The following is a 17,499-nucleotide window of genomic DNA, read 5'->3' as shown; positions in this document are numbered from 1 at the left end:
GCGTTAGTGAGACCGAATGGCATGACTAGGTATTCAAAGTGTCCGAGAGGGGTATTGAACCCAGTTTTCCATTCATCTCCCCGCCTGATCCTAACGAGGTGGTAAGCTTACGTAGGTCGAGTTTGGTAAACACAGTGGCACCAATGAAGGGGTTCAAATGCTGAGTTGATGAGAGGCAGGGGGTATGTATTTCTGACTGTGATGTTATTTAGTCCTCTGTAGTCAATGCAGGGGCGTAATGTTTTGTCCTTCTTCTCTACAAAAAGAACCCAGCTCCAACAGCGGAAGATGAGGGACGAATGATGCCAGAGGTTAGGGAGTCGCCTATGTAGGTTTCCATAGCTTCTCTCTCAGGACGGGACAGGTTGAAAAGCCGACTGGACGGCAAAGGGGCTCCAGGCAGTAACTCAATAGCGCAATCGTATGGCCTATGAGGTGGTAATGAAAGTGCCTTGGACTTACTGAATACCTCGGCCAGGTCCAGGTACTCCTCAGGGACTGAAGAGAGGTCTGGGGTTTTGACAGGGGAAGCAGGGGAGCCGACCGAGGGCGGAATAGCCGACCCAAGGCAAACAGAATGGCAGTGAGTGCTCCAACTGTGTATCTTGTGGTTTTGCCAGTCAATATGGGGGGTTGTGAAGGCTAAGCCAAGGGAAACCGAGGATAAGGGGGGAGGCCGAGGGAGGAGACTACTTTAAACTGGATGGTTTCTTTGTGATTGCCGGACAGCATGAGAGAAACGGGACAGTTTGGTGGGTGATGTTGGCAAACTGATGGCCGTCAATAGCGGTTACTGTTATAGGCTTAGGCAGGGGCTTAACAGGGATCTCAGCCTGAGTGACCAGGTTGACGTCAAGGAAACTATCCTCAGCACCAGAGTCGATTAGAGCAGCTAGTGGGAGAGATAGATTCCTGAACTGGACTGTAGCTGGGATAACTAGACGGGGTGCTGTGGGCATTGAGTCAGGTGTAGCACTCGCAAAGTACGCCCACTTTTACCTGCGAGCTTGGTCTTTTGGGCGAACCGGACAGTTAACCAGGAAATGAGTGCGGTTCCCACAGTACATGCACTCACCAGCCCGCATGCGCCGTTCCTTTTCGGCAGGGGACAGGGGCTTCTGTTGGAACACCAAGCGGCACTGAAGCAGGAAACCACGGCATTTGTTCAGGTCCCCGGTGAAAGGTTCGGGTGAGGTTGTAGGGGGTTCCCGAAGGGCAGGAGCGGAAGCCGAACCTGGAGCCACTGTAGGAGGAACAGGCGGAGGAGAAACAGAGGGAGGAAGGGTAGTGAGTGTTACCAGGTTAGCTACCTGAGAGGAGAGATGAGATACTTGATCCAACAACTGCTGGTTGTTATCCAATAGAGTCCGGATGAGTTGGTCGTGTTGTCCCAATAGCATTCCCTGTGAATGGAGGGCGCGTTGTATGCCATCACCCGTTGTTTCATGTGGCATCTCTGCTGAGTCCATGTTTGGCCAGTTCGTTCTATTAGGCTTGGGTGGGGGACTCAGGTGCAGAGACGGACACGCCGGACAAAGAGGGTGAATTATGATGTAGTTTATTCAGCGTGTTATGGTAGAGAGAAGCAGTACAGGGTGGAGTAGCTTCAGGCCGGGGTAGGAGCTGAGTAGGGTGGAGAGCCAGTAGTCCTGAGGGCTGGATGACGAGGATATCAGACAACAGAGCAGGTTGCGGCGTGGGAATGGCAGGCAGGCAGGCAGCAGGAACAGACGAGATCTAATCGAAGGAGAGACAGGTTACAAACGTGGCAGAAACAACTATAATACTGAGAGAGTACAACTAAACTGAGATTTCTGTACGGGGCCAAGTTACCACAGGTAGTGTAGGAACGAACTGGCGCTGGAGAGGTGTCCAGCCCGGGTAGATAACTGCTGGTTGATTGTTGACAATTAGCTGCAGCTGGGTGTAACTGATCTTGTGAGAGAATGGCCACGCCCCCTGACCTAGATCCTCTGACTGGACTGCACAGCAGGGGGAGACAGACACAAACAACACACACAGGGAAAAAGGGAAAGGAAAACCAGCAGGAACAGGACCAACAGTGCCGGACCGTAACATTGATGTCTTCACTATTATTCTACAATGTAGAAAATAGTAAAAAATAAAGAACAACCCTTGAATGAGTAGGTGTGTCCACACACACACACACACACACACACACACACACACACACACACACACACACACACACACACCGGACTCTGACATTGCTTGTTCTAATATTTCTATATTTCTTAAGCCATTGATTATTATTTTAATAATTGTTTGTTTTTGGGGGGGGGGGGCGGATTTACGTGTACCGGTATTATTTTGTTTTGTCAGGTATTACTGCACTCTTGGCGCTAGGAACATAAGCATTTCTCTACACCCGCGATAACATCTGCAAAATATGTCACCAATAAAATTTGATTTGATTTGAAATACGCATCGTCAGAAAACAGACTAAAAAGAAACCGTTGTCTGTAAATGCAAAAATTAATATTCCACCACCAACCGATTGTCACGCCCTGACATAGAGTTCGCTAGTTGGTTTGGTCAGGGTGTGAGTATTCTATGTAATGTGTAATTCTATGTGGAGATCTAGTATGTTTAGATCTATGTTGGCCGGGTGTGGTTCCCAATCAGAGGCAGCTGTCGATCGTTGTCTCTGATTGGGGATCAAACTTAGGTAGCCTGGTTGCCTACCTTAGTTGTGGGATCTTGACTGGTGTTTGGCTTGTTGTGTGTAGCCACTGTTTGAGCTTCACGTTTCATTGTTTTGTTATTTTGTCAAGTGTTTATTCGTCTTAATAAACATGTACGCATACCACGCTGCACCTTAGTCTGACCCGTCTCTCAACGATGGTGACAGAAGATCTCACCAAACAAGGACCAAGCAGCGTGCCCAGGAGGAGCAGAAATCATGGACTTGGGAGGAGATATTAAATGGTAAGGGATCATGGACATGGGAGGAGATCCAGGAAGGTATGGATCGCCTTCCTTGGGAGCAAACAGAGGCAGCGAGGGAGAAAAGACGCCGACTCCAAAAGGCGAATCGACGAAGGAGACCCGAGAGGCAACCCCAAGAACATTTTGGGAGGGGGCACACGGGGTGGTCGACAAAGCAGCAGGAGGCCGTGAAAGGGCTTACTGTAGAGGAGGAGGCCGCTATTTTAGAGGTCCTCCATGACCTGCGGATCAGCAGTTTAAGAGAGGAGGCCACCACGTTACGGGGGCTGATGGCAAGGTTAGAGCAAGAGAGCTCCCTTCAAGAGGAGGCGCTGCAGGAGGCCCGTAGGGAGAAGGAAGTAGTGGATGCGCGGAGAGAGGAGCTGGTCAGGCAACAAAAGGAGCGTGTGTTCATTGAGGAACCAAGGTATGCGGAGATACGCACTGTGTCGCCAGTGCGCATTCACAGCCCAGTGCGTCCTGTGCCAGCGCCCCGCACGTGTCGTGCGAAAGTGGGCATCCAGCCAGGACGGGTTGTGCCGGCTCAACGCTCCTGGTGTCCAGTGCACCTCCACGGTCCAGTATATCCTGCACCAGTCCTACGCACTGTGTCGCCAGTGCACGTTCACAGCCCAGTGCATCCTGTGCCAGCGCCCCGCATGTGTCGTGCGAAAGTGGGCATCAAGCCAGGACGAGTTGTGCCAGCTGTACACTCCAGACCTCCAGTACGTCTCCACGGTCCAGTATATCCTGCTCAGGTTCGACGCACTGTGTCCCCAGTGCGCCTCCCCAGCCTGTGGTGCGTGTATCCAGTCCGGCACGGCCCATGCCTGCTCCCCGCACCAAACCAGTGGGGCGCGTATCCAGTCCAGTACGGCCCGTACCTGCTCCCCACACCAAACCAGTGGTGCGTGTCGCCAGCCCGGTACGCCCCGTACCTGCTCCCCGCACCAAACCAGTGGGGCGCGTATCCAGTCCAGTACGGCCCGTACCTGCTCCCCACACCAAACCAGTGGTGCGTGTCGCCAGCCCGGTACGCCCCGTACCTGCTCGCCGCACCAAACCAGTGGTGCGCGTATCCAGTCCAGTACGGCCTGTACCTGCACCCCGCACCAAACCAGTGGTGCGTGTCGCCAGCCCGGTACGCCCCGTACCTGCTCCCCACACCAAACCAGTGGTGCGTGTTCCCAGTCCGGCACAGCCCGTGCCTGCTCCTCGCACCAAACCAGTGGTGCGTGTCTCCAGTCCGGCACGACCCGTGCCTGCTCCTCGCACCAGACCTCCCAGTCCAGCTCCGGTCAGCTGCTCCACTCCAGTGCCAGAGCAGTCCACTCCACCGGGGCCCAGTCCAGCTCTGGTCAGCTGCTCCAGTCCAGAGCCAGAGTAGTCCGCTTCACCGGGGTCCAGTTCAGCTCCGGTCAGCGGCTCCACTCCAGTGCCAGAGCAGTCCGCTCCACTGGTGCCAAGTCCAGCTCCGGTCAGCGGCTCCACTCCGGAGCCAGAGTAGTCCGCTCCACCGGTGCCTAGTCCAGCTCCGGTCAGCAGTTCCACTCCGGAGCCAGAGCAGTCCACTCCACCGGGGCCCAGTCCAGCTCTGGTCAGCTGCTCCAGTCCAGAGCCAGAGCAGTCCGCTCCACCGGGGTCCAGTTCAGCTCCGGTCAGCGGCTCCACTCCAGTGCCAGAGCAGTCCGCTCCACTGGTGCCAAGTCCAGCTCCGGTCAGCGGCTCCACTCCAGAGCCAGAGCTGTCCGCTCCACCGGGGTCCATTTCAGCTCCGGTCAGCGGCTCCACTCCAGGCCCAGACGTCAGCCCCTCTCCAGGGTCGGGGCCTCTCACGCCAGGGTCCAGACAGGGCTTGGTGCATCGCGGGAGGATTGCCGATCCAGGCCCAGACGTCAGCCCCTCTCCAGGTTCGGGGCCTCCCACACCAGGGTCCAGACAGGGCTTGGTGCATCGTGGGAGGAAGGAGAGGGGAAGCATCGCGCCGAGGTCCAGACCAGACCAGGGGTGCAACGGGGAGGCAGAGAGGGAGAGGTCGTCACACCCGGAGCCGGAGCCACCTCCGAGGCTGAATGCTCCCCTAATGAGTCAGGTTGGTGCGGCCGGAGTACGCACCTTTGGTGGGGGGGGGTACTGTCACGCCCTGACATAGAGTTCGCTAGTTGGTTTGGTCAGGGTGTGAGTATTCTATGTAATGTGTAATTCTATGTGGAGATCTAGTATGTTTAGATCTATGTTGGCCGGGTGTGGTTCCCAATCAGAGGCAGCTGTCGATCGTTGTCTCTGATTGGGGATCAAACTTAGGTAGCCTGGTTGCCCACCTTAGTTGTGGGATCTTGACTCGTGTTTGGCTTGTTGTGTGTAGCCACTGTTTGAGCTTCATGTGTCGTTGTTTTGTTATTTTGTCAAGTGTTTTTTCGTCTTAATAAACATGTACGCATACCACGCTGCACCTTGGTCTGACCCGTCTCTCAATGATCGTGACACCGATAACCCAATGGGCATCAACCGATAACCCAATGGGCATCAACCCAATGGTATTTGCATTCTTATTACCTCCACATCATGACATCATGTATTGATCTCAATCACTTCAAATCACCCTGGCTAATTCTCATTCCAGACAGGCTCCTCCATCTCGATCTTCCTCAATAAAGACCCATAAACCATTAGGTCAGGGGGCATGCTCAGTTACCTCTACTACCACCTCTCTCTACAGAATCAACCCCTGCACCTTGAGAGACCCATATACACACCTCCTCCCCACCTTTTTGAAGGCAATAAAGTCCAGGGAGGATAAGATGGACATATCCCATCTCCTCCTCCCCTCACACCACCACCCTCCCTCCTATCTCCATACAGTCAACCGCAGCACCTTACGAGACATTACACACCCTCTTTCTGAGGCAATAAAGTCAAGGTTTAGATGGACATCTCCCATCATACCCTCCCTGTTTGATTGTCTCTCACCAGGCCGAGGCGGCTGGCCGACAGGTCTGGGTTCAGGCGATAACGTGGCGTCTGAACAATGGGAATATTGTAAAGCTAATGGAAGAACTGGAGTTGGAGGACAAATAAATCAGCCTAGCTTGGCACTGATGGGGGTTTTCAACAGCAATAAGGGAGGCAATACCTCTCAGAGAAAAGGAGGAAGGCGCACACACACACACACACACAGAGAAGTAGGCACACACACACCTCTCAGAGAAAAGGAGGCCCTCCACACCTCCTCCTCCCCATCTTGTGTGAAATAAAACAAAAGAAGTCTACCAGATGAATGATCCTCGCAGCCGCCAGCCAAAAGCACTCTAGAGTGTGTTAAAGTGGCAATGTGTCAATCTAGGAAGGAGTTTAAGTTTACGAGAGTGATAAGCACAGAGAGGGAGTCATTTTACCTTTACAGTCTGTTGCGCATGCACACACACACACACACACAAACACACACACCTTGGCTTTTCAGTGTTAGCTAAGATAATGGATGTGGGGTGTTAGTAATCACACTGTCAATTAAAGGCTTTCTATATTGTGTTCTGTCTCACCACAAAGCTTTTCTCTCTCCGCTATAATGTGTAATTATCAGAAAATTTATCACATTTGCCTCTATTTCATGATTTTACATTCCCCATAGCCATCTAGGAGTGTGTAGATTGAGTAATTGCCCGTACATACTCGTGGGTAGGTCAGTGGGCAAAGAGCTTCGGCTCTCACAGGTTGATGCCTGAAACAACTTGAGATACAGTCACTATCTTAGTACCTACAGACAGCATGACACAAACTCAATGTAGAGCCATGCCATTGCTCAGCCGTCCAAAATTCAACCCGAGCAACTTGCTCATAAGCGCTCAAACACAGGCGTAGGCGCACACAGTGTAAGATAAGTATCTTTGCTGGTCTAAAATCTCATCACTGTAACTGGCTATGGTGTAATTTCCTGACGGTGGCAAGCGGCCCATAATGAACGTAGAGAGAGAGAGAGAGAGAGAGAGAGAGAGAGAGAAAGGGAGAAAGAGCTAGAGAGAGAAAGAAAGTGGCTGAGAAACTGTAAGAACGAGAAGGAAAGAGAAAAAGAGTGGTAGAGAGAAAAAGAGCGGTAGAGCGAGAGTGATTAGACGTCCTCCACAGGTCTTAAATCTCCATTAATCATTGGCGTTCCTTCCATTCATTCACAGTCTGGGGCCTCTGACACTGATAAGGGCCCGAAGAAAAGAAAAGGATAGAGAGAAAAAACGCTGGGGAGATCACAGGCTTGTTAAAAATAATACGCTGCTAAGGAGGAGCCACGTGGAGTGGACCGGCGAGATGGGAATTACTGATTAAATTAAAGGCTCGTTAATCAGCCCGCCTTGACGACTGCCGTTTTTCTTGTTCATCTACATCGCCCCAGTGGGTTGCCAGGTCTAGAAGGCCACGTCCCCCTAACGGTCCTGGAAAGGTTCAGGGTCAAGATTCAGCAGGAGAGGGGGATAAAGGGTGTGGAACCTGGCAACCCGCTCATGTCATTAACCAAAAAACAACAATCTGGCCTTCAACCTCCTCAACTACCCCCTGTTACAGAGAGTATCCAGGGTTGCCAGATTCTGTATATTGAAAACCCCCTCTCTTTAACTCCTAAGACTACATCCCCTTTGCATAGAGAATAACCAATCCAGGGTTGCCAGAGTCTGTGGGTAAAAAAACTAAACTGATTTGAATTCAACACAACCATTAAGCACACACTGGCTCTAATCTCCAATTCAGGAGCATTCTCGCTGATGATGGCCTTGGCTGCATTCATCATCTGTTGGATGAAATAGTTAGCCTGGATAAACCAGACTGAACACAGTGCTCAGCATTGTTCCACATCAACACAGCGTTCAGTCTGGTTTAACCAGGCTATGACCTTGGGAGGGAAGCCGTTGTGTAAATGAGATGAAGGATGGCTGTAGGCAGCATAGCTGTAAGGCATAAGTAGGCAAGGTGGTTGTGGTGATGAAGGATGTGGAGGGAAGGCAGCGTGTTTCATAATGACGCTAAATATGCTGATTATGCTGCTGAGGTCATTACGAATACTGCATATTATTACGTCACTCTGCAAGAGAGGGGGTTCCCCTGAATCAGTGTATGATGTGAAATCATTCATTACCATGATAAAATCCTGAAAAAGCGATATCCTTGTGCCTGTGGGTTGGTCTTGCAGTTAAAGCCATCTACATCGCATGTAGCCTACAATCCCCTGCCTTTGTGGGATCAAATTCCTTCTACAGTGATACCCCTCTGTCTCACCCTCATTCAACCAATCACTGTCAATAAAACACTTCTTTTAAAAGAGCGCTATCCCCATACTTTACAATGAACAAAGCCCTTTAACCATTGTCTTGTTAGTGGACATCATGTATAGAATGGGAAGAAAACTAGGCATCAGACAGACTGGCACACCCACTCTTACATAGCCCTGTGAGATCCCCTTAGGATCAGCATATAAATTGAACAGATCCCTTGACATATCTGACAACACCCTCTTCTCTCCTCCTCCACAGCCTCCCCTCCCTCCCTCCCTCACTCCCTCACTCCTCCCTCACTCCTCCACATCCCTCACTCCGCCACAGGGCAGTGGAGTAATAGGATCCCTGGGTGAACTGACCCCCACATATCTAAAAGGGCTGGCACACACACACACCCACACACACACACCACACACACACACACACACACCACACACACACACACACACACACACACACCACACACACACAGTTCAAAAGGAAATGGAATGGAGGTGAAGACGGAAGAGGAAAAAAAGAGGAGTGTGATGGAGGAGAGAACAACAAACAAGCGGCCAGCCATGTGTGAAAGACATAATTGAAAATGTCAAAAGATGTAAGGAATGACAGCAATGAACTGGCTGAGCACGGCGATGCAGTCTGTCAGAGCGGAGAGAAGCTGCACGCTACAACCCTGAATGGATTTGTTCAATCTCTCTCTCTCACACACACACACACACACACACACACTTTGTCTATTTCCTCCCGGTGTTGTCTTGTGTCTCTGTGCTACTTAACTCACAGTATTAACAGGCCTTATTGGCACATACTGTACATCTGCCCTCATGATAATGAGTTTGTCGGTGTGTAAGCAGGCGTATGTAGACACTAATACGTGCATGTAAGCGTAAATGTAACAGAGGGGTTGGCTCAACAGGTGGTGAGGAGACAGATGCAGGGTCTGGTCATGCGTGGACTACATCTGAGGCCCTTGAAACAGACACAAGGCCTTATGTCAGTGCAAGTCCTACTCCCCCCTCGTCCTCTCTCCATCTCTCTCTACTTCTTCAAAAGGTGACCCTCAGCCTGTGCATACATAACAGATAATTCACTTAACTATGCTCCGATCAGATAGCTTTTATCTCATTTTAGCTGGATAATGATATTCATTCTAGGAATAACCACGTGCGGTATCAGATCCTGGACATGTCTCATGGCTACAGGACAGCTCTCTGAGAAACATTGAACTGAGAAACATTGGCAAATAAGGGGGAGGCAGGTAGCCTAGCGGTTAAGAGTTTTGGGACAGTAACCGAAAGATCGCTGGTTCGAATCCCCGAGCCGGCAAGGTGGAACAATCTGCCATTCTGCCCTTGAGCAAGGCAGTTAACCCCAAACCTCAACTGCTGCCTGGGTGCTGATGACGTGGACATCGATTAAGGCAGCCCCCCACACCTCTCTGATTCAGATGGGTTGGGTTAAATGCGGAAGACACATTTCGGTTGAATGCATTCAGTTGTGAAACTGACTAGGTAGCCCCTTTCCTTTCCTTTGGTGAGACTCTTCTTCACATAAGCCCTTTTAATTTCCATGTCACACTGCTCCTCTGCACACTCAATTGGCTTCCATTCGAAGCACGCATCATCTTCAAGACCCTAGTGCTTGCCTATGGAGCAGCAAGGGGAACTGCCCCTCCCTACCTTCAGGCTATGCTCAAACCCTACACCCCAACCGGAGCCCTCCGTCCTGCCACCTCTGGTCTCTTGGCCCTCCTACCCCTACGGAAGGCAACAAGCTTCCCCCTAAAGTCAGGAAAGCGGAGTCCCAGCCCATCTTCCGAAAACGTCTGAAACCCTACCTCTTTGAAGAGTATCTTAAATAACCACTTATTTTCCCACTAGTACTGACTTTACTAAAACTACCTTGTTGAGGGAAAATGTACATGATACAATTGTGATGTGTTGTTGTCTCACCTAGCCATCTTAAGATGAATGCACTAATTCTAAGTTGCTCTGGATAAGAGCAGCTGCTAAATGACTGAAATGTAAAAAACCTCAGGGAGAACTTGGAATCAAAACAATGAAAACAGAATGAGCATTGTGATCAAAAACAAAAACAAATTGAAAGGTGAGCGAAAATGTCTGTCTTGCTTGGCAGCCAACTCCTTGGCAGATGTGTTTTGTAGTTGGGGAAAGTTAACTGTAAAATGACTGTTGTCTGTTACTGTTGTCTGTTAATATTCTTCACCACAATGCATATTTGAAGACAATTAGCTACCATTTTCCCTTGAGAGAGAGTGCTGAGAGAGCGAGAGAGAGGGAGCGAGCGCACTCGGAGAAAGAGAGAGAGAGAAGGAAAGATCTTCATGTAGCGTCTCCTGGTTACAATAATCTCTCTATATGGAAATAGCAAGGTAGCAACTTATAATTATAATTATTTTGTTTCCATCTCAGTTCGTCTAATTTGTCAGAGCGATCAGATGTCTCTGTCTTTATAATAGGCAATCAACTCCCTAACATGAACTTGTGGCATTTTTGTTCAGTCCATCAATGACGTGAATGACAGAAAGATCTAAAGCTTGTGCAATTTCCCAAAAATATGTAAAGTTTGTCAATCTGATCAGAAATATGGTGTGTAGATACGTGTCTCTATGGACAAATTGCCTAAAGCTATTGAGTGTGCAGTAGATCAAGCTATTGAGTGTAGATTAAGCTATTGAGTGTACAGTAGATCAAGCTATTGAGTGTACAGTAGATCAAGCTATTGAGTGTAGATCAAGCTATTGAGTGTACAGTAGATTAAGCTATTGAGCGATGCTCATCCACCACCAAAAGGTCAGATAACCCCTATAGGCCTAGGGGTTTTCACAGCGCACTTTATTAACTCTGGGTTAAAACTGGCCCCAGGGCTAGCTTAACCCTTCTCTACCTAGCAGGTTAAGCAGAACAAATTACTATCACAAGCTGAGCTGTGCTACAGTAATCCTGCTCTGGACTAAACAGGGCCAGCTAAATCCTGGGCTCTTAGGATTAAAATGCAAGTGTGAAATATTGCTTATCCCTGGGCTATAATAAGGCCTAAAAATGGTCCAGTGGCACATGCCCTTATGTGAAAGTTATGGTGGATCTTTTCATGCCTAACAGTACTAAGAATGATCGAGTTGGTATACTGTAGGCCTATCAGCAACATCAATTCCGAGTCAGTAAAAAGTGACATCACTGTTTCTTACCAAAAACAAAACTGTAGCCTCTGGCCAGGACGAAAGACAAAGTGAACAGGAAAGCCCTGAACAAACACAATACAAAAAGTGTTTCTCCTCATCGCCTGTAGGTATCAGTCCTATTTGCATGGAACTGCTTCCCTCCCAGAAGAGAGAGAGATAGAGGGAGGAGAGGAAGAGGGATAGGGCAGGAATGGCTGCAGGGAGCGCCAGGGAGGGAGTTTATTTAAGATTAGAATTACACAGCTAGAGCAGAGACACCAACCCAAATTAAACTCTTAATGGCTATATTAACACTCCTCCAAATACACAGTGGCTGGATGGGTGATGGTGTGTGTATGCATGTGTGTGTGTGTGTGTAGGGTGGCAGGGGAGAGCGGCGAGATAGTTTGATAAGATACGTTTTTAATTTGGTAAGACGTGTTTAAATAATGTATCCCCCTTGATCGGACTTCAACATTCCTTGGGGCAAAAACGTCAGGACAATCAGATTTGTAAATGACAGGTCATTTTGTGTAACTGCTTGAGCTTCAAAATGGACTACTGTATAATTATCCAATATTAATTCATGCATATGAACAAATTCCTAAAACACGATAAAAAGGTAAACCATTGAAGATGTTTGTGTCCATTCAGTGACGATAAAATACAGTGGTGCTCTTTTTATGACACGTGTGTCACGTGTAGGTGCGACTTTGCGTATGTGTGTGTGTGTGTGCATGCATTTTCCCTGTGTGTATGTGTCACGTGTACATTCACAGAACACGCATGATGCATTCACATTGTGGGAAAGCTGAGTGTAAGAAAGAGTGCAGACACAGCAGACAATGGAGCGGCGAGGGACACCTGGTAATGGGATAAGTGGTGGGTTGCAAATGTGTCAACAAGAGTGTGAACGCTGTGTTAAGTACGCAAATGAGACGCCAGCCAGGGCCCCGGCATGGGCCATCTAGCCTACTAGTGTGACGAACACTGTGTGTGTGTGTGTGTGTGTGTGTGTGTGTCACAGTGAGGGTTAACATACTATACGGGAGAGAGAGCTTTGACCTTCATGGTCTGTGGTCGTGCCAGGAAAGGTTGGAGGTCAATTCCATTTCATTTTAGTTCAGTTAAGAGATTAATTGAAAATCTGAAAATGTATCTTCAATGAGGTTATTTTCCATGTATGAATTGGAATTTCAATTCACCTCCTGTATAGTGAAATTGAAATGGAATTGACCCCAACCTAACCCTGGTATCCAGTCAAAGATTCTAATGGAAATACATTCAACCAACAATGACCTTGTTCCATAGAAATTGAGCTTTACGAATAACTTAAAGTCTGACTGTCTGGTTACTGCTGCAGCTGTCCAAGCTCTCCTGATTTCACAAAGAAATACACTATTCACTACTGAGTATTGTACAGACGCTCGCCATATCTCCACGCTATCCAAAACCAAACAGTTCCCACAGTGTATCGTGGCCTTCAGTCATACACTCCTCATCCAAAACGTATAAAAACACAGACAAACCCAGGATATTCAAATCTTATGACTTTGAGGATTCTCTTCTGGAAATACAATACAGCCCTGATGCAGCTCCGATTGTAGGCTAAAATGGCTGAATAGGAGGGGCGATTCAAGGCGGATATATTTTACGATGACATCTACATCCCTCCTAAATCACAGGCAATCTTGGCAGGGGTTTGTGTTTTGTTCTGTGTTTGCATAATCAAAAACCTTGGCCCAATGACGTCGTTGTGGCTGTTCTGCATTGTGTCGATATGTTGCGTTGTGTTGTGTGAAGCCTGGTATCACAGTGCAATATTACTTGGTGAGCCAATTTGCACTTCTCTCCCCCCAAAGGCCTGGGTTATTTGTCTTTTTGATCTGCCAACCTTACAGCAGGGGAGTTTGTTTGTCCCTTTGTTCATAAACAAAAAAGACAGAAAGGGAAAATTAATGGCTGGTGACTGAAAAAGAAAAGTCAAAAAGAAAGAAAAAAGGAACGTCTTCCTGATGAAATGACCTCGACTCTTTTGAAGAAAAGTCAGGAGCCCTTAAGGTTCAGAAGGAGAAACCTGATTTCTCATCCTCCTCCGACACATTTCTCTTTGTCCTTTCAGCCCTCTCTACCCCCTCCTCCCTCCTTCCCCTCTCCTCCTCCTACCCCCCCTTTGTAATTTTCCCGAGGACGAAGGAGCCTGGCACATGACATTGATTTCCATCAATGCTTGGAAATAACCTCCGCCTGCCGTTGCTGGGGCAACCCGCATTTACCTTTTTGCATATTGCTGCAAGTTTTCCATTAGCGTCGGAGCGGGAGGCTGAGGCCGGGACTCATAAAGCGAATCGGTGGGATGACAAATGCGCTCAGGTGGGGCGGCGATGTGATGGCAGGGCTGGGGGGGAGAAGGGATGGATGAGAGAAGGGGGCAAAGAGAGAAATAGAGACAGATGGGCATGCCAGGCAGGAGCAGGGGCGCCACTGCAGCTCTCATTTCTGGCATAAGCTGCATGTGTCTTGGTGTGTGTGTGTGTGGGGGGGAGGGTTATTGATGGCCCTCCATCTGATTCCGGGGCCGAGAGGGAGGAATAATACAACACCAGAGCTCTGACACCACTGGACTGATGCTTCCTAATTAACTCTATATAAGACAAGAGGCAGAAAGTGTGTGTGTGTGTGTGTGTGTGTGTGTGTGTGTGTGTGTGAGAGAGTGAGTGAGTGTGAGAGTGAGAGTGAGTGAGAGAGAGGAGTGGGTTTGTGATACGATTAAAACAAGGGCGCCTATACCTCTTCACGTCATCCCAACACTAACACGTCACCACATCTCATGTTACACCTCACACTAGTGTCAGTTCAACTCTCTCGGGATTGAGTACATGATGTTCCTCGTCTGAGGGATAGCCTGCAGTAGCACTGGCTGTTTTGTGTGTGTGTGGTGCCCAGGTCATCTGCAGTGACGAGTGACCTTTGAGTCTAATCTGGGGTTGATGACATTAATCTACTGTTGTTAGTCATGTCATACACATATACATAGGGTGGGTTGTGGTGGCGGAAGGGTACGTGTGTGTGACAGGGACACAGAGGGGTGGGGGTGGGGGGCATAATGGGGTCAGTGAGCCAGCGGAGTGTCAGCGAGGAGGGCTAGTTGCGGTTCGCTCGAGACAACCAGAGAAATCCCTTGACTGCTTCCCCTTGTATCAACACCCTAGTCAAAGTGCAGCCAGGGAGAAAATTAATTTCTTATTACCTGATTATATTATTAGGTTTGGCTTGGAGTGTCTGTTAAATATTCCACATCAGCGTTTCATCAGTAGTAGGGCAGGCAGACCAGGGCTGCATGGGTTAGGGCTGGGAGGGGAGGGCTGTAATCACCTGAGCCGTCCCCATGAATATAAAGACTGGCGTTGGCAATATGCTGGCAGAAAGTAATTTTCTCGAGCGCTATTCCCTCTAGTCTATACTCGGCAGGCGCACACACACATCCAAATCAATGCCCGTTCTTTCACAATGGGTTCGGGGTGTTCCGCTCGAGCATTTAGGCGCACACACACACGGACATACACACAGACCCACACGAGCCGTGGGCTTTCTTTCCAATAAACTCGAGCTGACTGGATTCATCAAGCCTGCCCTCAGTCCACTTTTCATTCTTTCATCCCCCCGCTCCTCTCCTCCAAACAGCGAGGGTTAAAGACATGTGCCTTGGAGGGCCCCCCCGCCCACCAAGATGCTTGCCAAAATTCCACAAACACACTACCCTCATGACGGAGTTTAGAGGGCCATTAGAGACGAGGGAAAATGAAAAAATATATATATTTTGAAGACCGCCCCTGGCAGCAACAACCCCCCAAATAAGTAAATAAATAAATATACACACATTACAAGAAAGATAGACGTTTCTAGGCCTAAATCAAATCTTAGGTTATGTACCCATGGCTTAAAATAGACTGGTAAGAGCTTTAAGGCGGGTAGGGTAAACAAAATGTATCATTACCAAATTCATGAGGTCCAGAAATCCCAAACGTGGGTCTGTATCTTCCTACAGGGCAATGTTATTATTTTTCTCTACACCGCAACAAATCTGTGTGCTCAGTGACCAAGTCTCGGAAAAGGGCACATTTGCATACAGTCCATAAGGAAGTGAAAATCTGATCATATAAATGTAAATAAGGTGAGCTTAACTTATATTTTCCTTGAAAAAACAGTGATAAGATGAGTGAGAGGCAGGGAGAGAGGGGTGGATGGGTGGAGAGGGCTCAGAGCGGGCTAAATTAGCTTCAGTCCATGGTGCTGGTAAACAGGCAGGAGGGTGAATTACTACCAACATACAGCAGGGGGCAGTGTTGCAACACCATCAGCAGAGCAATTGCCTATGCACATTTGTACTGAAATACATGAGCACGGTCAAATTGATCCCTACCAAAACATAGGCTGTGAATTCTTAAAATGAATAAAACCCTGTACATTGTTCCCCAAATAATCTACATTCACAGATTTTGCTTCAAAAAGAACATTGACGCAGCAATTTGCTTTAGTTTCACAAAAAGAACAGAGTTGTACCTTGCCTGCTTGCACTACAGCATGTGATGTAGCTGTAGGAACAAACATCAACCTTCTGAGAAAATGAAGACACAGCCTGAAGCACCGCTGCCCATCTTAGACGGCAAGAAACAAAAATACAATCTGTGTGGATGCCAACCTGGTCTATCCGTATAACTGCCTATTTCATTGACATGACTTTCACAGCACCGTTTTTTTCTGGTTTTTGTCCTTGGTCTATGAGGCCACCCTTGGCTTGCATCTGCCCACCCCTTACCAACCCCCTACTCCCATCTCAATACAAACATCCTTGGTAGGGTTGGCCCCTTATCTCTCTACTTTCATTGTTTGTGATTTATTATGCACCCCCCATCCTTAATACGTTCCACTGGAGCTGGCTGCATGCCAACAGTCCCACCCTCCTACCCTCACCCACCCCTCTGGCCTCACAGTGTGCACACCCACCTATACCTCATCCACGTCCCCTTAGGGGACCCATATACCACCACCTTAGCCCTCAGGGACTGCAAAGGGGACAAACTGAGGAAGACAATACACTTTGTTTCAAGTGTTGACGATGCATGGGGAGAAAGCAAGCACTCCTTTATTTGGTTCAAGGACTGTGAAGCGACAGTTGCACATTTCACCTCCCAGTGTAACCAAACCTGAGACTTGAGGCTTTGCAAAGCGTCTGTGACATCACAGAACCATTGCATTCTAGCGTCAGTCTGTGAATGATTTCACTCTCAATTTGTCTTGCTATCGTCACACAACACATTTGTGTACTACTGTGTTAGCTTTACCCTCCAACCAACGAGCCAGTCCAGTCCATTACCCCCCAAAGCAGGCCCTAGGCAGCTCTTATGTTCCACTCTTTTAGCTGCCTGTTTCCATCTGAAAACAGCAAACACTCACAACATTCACTAAGCTAAACAACCCTCCACCTCCCTGGAGATGCAGCATGCCTGATCCTTGCTTCCTTTGTGTGTGTGGTGCCGAGTTTAATCAAATATGCAGCTGTCTTTTAATCAAAACTAGGCTAATTTGTATACGGGCAGGGCGGGGGCGACGGCCCCTCATCTCCGAGGGCCGTCTGAGGGCTGGCTACGAGCCAGGAGATGGAAGCCGAGGGAGTGTCCTGACGTGGTTATGAATGCCGGGAATGAGGGGTTTGTATGTGTGTGTGTGTCTGTGTGCATTTGTATATGTGTGCTTGTGTGCGTGTGTGTGTGCATGTATGTGTGTGTGTGTGTGTGCATATGTGTGTGTTTGTCGAAGGGTGATGAGTGGGGTGATAACATGGCTGGAAACAAGCAAAACCTGAATTAAGTAAACGAACAGATGGACGATGGGGCATTAACATAGATCAACAAAAAACAGGGGTACGGAACGCTCAGCCGTTTGGGGAGCAGGGCTCTCAAGGGTAAAGTGGGCAGAATAAGTAGGCGACAGGGTGTCTGGGGGGTGGGGGGGTCCCGCCGCCACCAGATGAACCGGGGGTGTCGAAAACCACCCAAAACACTAATTTTCAAGCAGCTTATTAACAAACGGCGAGGGACAGAAAAA

This window comes from Coregonus clupeaformis, unplaced genomic scaffold (assembly GCF_020615455.1).
Source record: "Coregonus clupeaformis isolate EN_2021a unplaced genomic scaffold, ASM2061545v1 scaf0980, whole genome shotgun sequence".
Lineage (NCBI taxonomy): Eukaryota > Metazoa > Chordata > Actinopteri > Salmoniformes > Salmonidae > Coregonus > Coregonus clupeaformis.
Note: the sequence above shows the minus strand (reverse complement) of the source record.